Source organism: Mercenaria mercenaria, chromosome 12 (assembly GCF_021730395.1).
Source record: "Mercenaria mercenaria strain notata chromosome 12, MADL_Memer_1, whole genome shotgun sequence".
Lineage (NCBI taxonomy): Eukaryota > Metazoa > Mollusca > Bivalvia > Venerida > Veneridae > Mercenaria > Mercenaria mercenaria.
This window is the reverse complement of record NC_069372.1, coordinates 65,367,501-65,371,484: the sequence shown is the minus strand read 5'-3', so window position 1 is coordinate 65,371,484 and position 3,984 is coordinate 65,367,501.

Genomic DNA, 3,984 nt, shown 5'->3' with positions numbered 1-3,984 from the left:
TAATACGTCTTGCTGTGACAACTTTACTGTGGGAAATGAGTTTCGGCGGATCCCATCTTATCCTCCCTTACCTCACCACCACACACACACAATTAAATGTAGGTAGCTACTTTTTGTGCGACATGATAGTTAGTGCGACTTTCCACGGCTGAACTTTTCTTTTCTTTTTTATTACATTTTTGGAAAACAGACCTTGAAATATAATGATAATACTGAGTATTGTGTATATATTAGGCTAGCCATTAGGTAATAAAGAAGTTGTTATCCTATTTTACAGGTTTTCTTAGGGAACTGATTACAAAAGCATGTGAGGAAGCCATCCAGCTGGCTTGCGAAGGTAGGTGCCCGCTCGTGATGAAATTATGCATGGAGGGGCACCTGGGGTCGTCTTCCACTATCAAAGCTGGAAAGTCGCCATATTATGACTTATAATTGTGTAGGTGTGACTTACAACACAACAAAACATATATTTCCGCGGTATAAATTCGGATAAATATTTAGATTTTTTGGCTGATATCCGTAAAGGTGGAAACATACCGCAAAAAAAAAAGTTCGCTGATTTATCTGGCTGTGCGTCTTTTTATTTGCAGCTCACGGTGTCGGCGCACGCCGGAGCGTTCCGGAAAACAGATAAAAATGAACACTAAGCCTAAGTGCGTTCGAGAATACAGATGTCAAATGGGGAATATTGAATCCTGCTGTGGAGGTTAATCAAATATATTAAATAATTTGGAGGCTTAGAACGCAAGCAATCAAAATAGTAGCAATCTCAGTTTAATAGTGTCTGGTCATGAGAGCTAATGAAATGTGAAACGCCCTCACGCCCGCAGGTACTAGTTAGCTAAAGCAAAACTCTCTTTCCTTTTAAGTATATTTTGCCCAACGCAAGTATTGATTCTAAAATATCCACACAAACACCATATTGGCTTACAGCATTAGGACGAACAGTTAATTATCTCTGTAACCACTTGGGAACTAATAAACATAGTTAAAACCTGACCATTTACATAAATACAGCTTCACAAAATCACCACATAAAATGAAGGACTATTTGCATTTTCTCTTTTATAAAACAAAGGAAACCGTTCACCACTGGAAGTAAATGACGCGTTATTGGAATGGAAATCCACTTAAATCAGACTGTTTGAAAAAATTAAGAACTATGGGACTATTAAGATAATTTTCAGACATTTCTATTTACGTTTAAATTTATATGTAAAAGACCAACACAAAAAGTGCGCAGTTACTAATAATTGTAAAATTGTTACATGGGGACTGCTTAGTACTTAATTGCTGTTGTGTTTGAATCATGATGATTACCTAACGTGTACCGCTCTCAGGAGATTACTATTAAAAAAAAATACAGTGTCATTGCAATTCAAGGTTCAGCTGAATCTGTTATACAACATCGGAGTTCCAGAAACTGTGATAATATTTTCTGAATTGAGCAATGGCTATTACTGTGGGCGAATGGATATTTTTAGTAATTACTGCAATAGTATTGCTATTTGCTGTTTTGAGTAATTCACTGGTAATAATTTGTGTGTTTCGATACCGTAAGTTGCGTTCTGTGACCAATGTTATGATATGTAATCTGGCTGTAAGTGACATTTTGTTAGCCGGATTTGTTATGCCTCAAAAGCTGCATGATATTACACACGAAGAACATTTTTACGAAGGTAATTGCTATAAATTTTTCAACAACTGTTCTGTTATACAATTAAAAAGTGTGTGTGCGGGGGGGGGGGGGGGGGGGGGGGGGGGGGGGGGGGGGGGGGGGGGGGATGCGCGTGCCAGTGAAAAATTTATTTGATATGACTCTGTCATCGCCGTTTAAGCTCATCAGTATTTCACTGAAAAACATGTAAATAAGTAAGTCAGTATAGACATTGATTTGTGACATTTCGTTATTTCGTTCTATCGGAGCGACAGAACGACAAACGTTGTTATGGCGCCCCGCCGAATTTCGCCTTACGAAATAACATTATAGTATTAGTTAAATTGGAGATAAAAGTTAGTAAGATTTATAACGTAATGGTATATTTGTTAGTCCCTATTGAAGTTTTAATAGAGGAAATTGCCCTCACCCATCCTATCACCCCCTTCCCAATCTTCAATCCATCAGTGACGCTTTTAAATTACAAGATTTTTATGACATATACAATATAGATAGATAGAGAGCCGTAGGCGTGCGTGCGTGTGCTTGCCCTTCCGTCCGAACATCCGGAAAATATGTTTGCCTCAGTGAGATGGATTCTTGTGAGCATGACCCTTTCCCAGCCCAGCCCCCCACCCCCGCCACACCCCGAGTGTGACTTTAACCTTTAATATATAGTTCTTATGTTTGCTCGCGAGAATCCGTCTTACTCAGGCAAGCATTAAGCAGTTTCCAAATATACGGCAAAGTTGTAATCTGGATAAAAATTAGACGGACGGACGCACGAACGGACACACGTGTACTGCCATTTATCTAAATGTAATGAAAAAGCTTATTTTTTTAAAGAGTTTTAAGAGTTACACATCATGTCACTGGTGGACACTGATGGATTGAAGGTCGGGGGTCAGGGGGCAGGGAGAGTGGGCAATTTCCTCAAGTAACACTTCGTTGTGGACTGACAAATATATCATAACTACTATACATAACTATTCATTAAAAAAATCATAACTATTACCACCTTTTATCTCCAATTTCTTTAATACATGATATCAATCCGGAAGGCGAAAAGACGACGTTTGTCGGGGCGACGTTTGGCTGGGTGACGTTTGGTGGGGCGACGTTTGATGGGGGTACATTCGGCGGGGCAACGTTCCGCGGAGCGACGTTTGTCGGGGCGCCATAACGACGTTTGCCGCTGCGACAGAACGAAATGACGAAATGGCACAACTCACAATGGCACCTTTTGTTCGCCAGAGTTGTATTGTCCTTTCCAATTGTTAATCAAAATAAAAATATCATTCGTTATGAAATTTTGTCCATAAACTCTGGTTAAGTTGTCAGACCACCGTCGCATTATTGAAAAACTAATACAATGAACAAAACAAAACTATATAAAAAAAACAGAAACAAAAAATAGAAAGTAGCAATCCCAAGTGTTATTTTTGCCGTCCATATGAAGAGTCACAAGGGATATTTTTCTTGCAGGTGGACGCATTGTTTGCACTGATCGTATTTCAAGGGAACGGCTTTTTTCTGTTATTGATTGAAACGTTTTCTCCGTTTGCAATTAGTTCACTTTTGTTTGGATATAAAAAGTAAACGATGGTGTTTGGTTTAGATGATGCATCAATTATTACAGTCCTCTAGCAACATTAATACATTGCTACCAATCCCAGATTAATGAGAAAGAATCGTAAAAGAGATCAGCTAGCATTTTAACCTTTTAATTTAGGTTGTTTAAAGTGTGTTTAGGTAGAGCGTACTTTAAACACAACCAATGTTTGAAAACAAAATTAGAATGTCAAGGGCGGTGACCTCTACTAGATACTTTTAATAAATTTTACAGGAACTTCAATACGGTTACATCAAATGAGACATATTTTAACTGTAAATATAGCAAGAACGTTTCGGAAAGTAGAGGTTGCAATTACATAATTGTACGGATAGACATAAGCTTTCATTCATTATTTCTATTGCAATTTATTCTTAGCTAACCTTTACGAATGTCACCAGAATTTGTCTTCCCCATGATTATACTGAATGTCATAATTATGTTCCAAAACTCTTGCTTTCATTTTGTTTGAACAATGCCCTTTTTTTACTTCACGATTTTTTCACCTAAATTCTCTTCGCTATCGTCGGCAGCAAGTTAGCATTTTACTCCCAGGACCACAGTGGAAATAAGGGGATTTACACTCCCCTATTTTGTGTCATCCTGGGTATATGAATATATGTCCTGGTACATTGTGCAATTATTGATATTTTATTTTAGTAGATATCTAATGATTCTTAATTTTCTTTCAATATTTTTTAAGTCCTAGTCATTG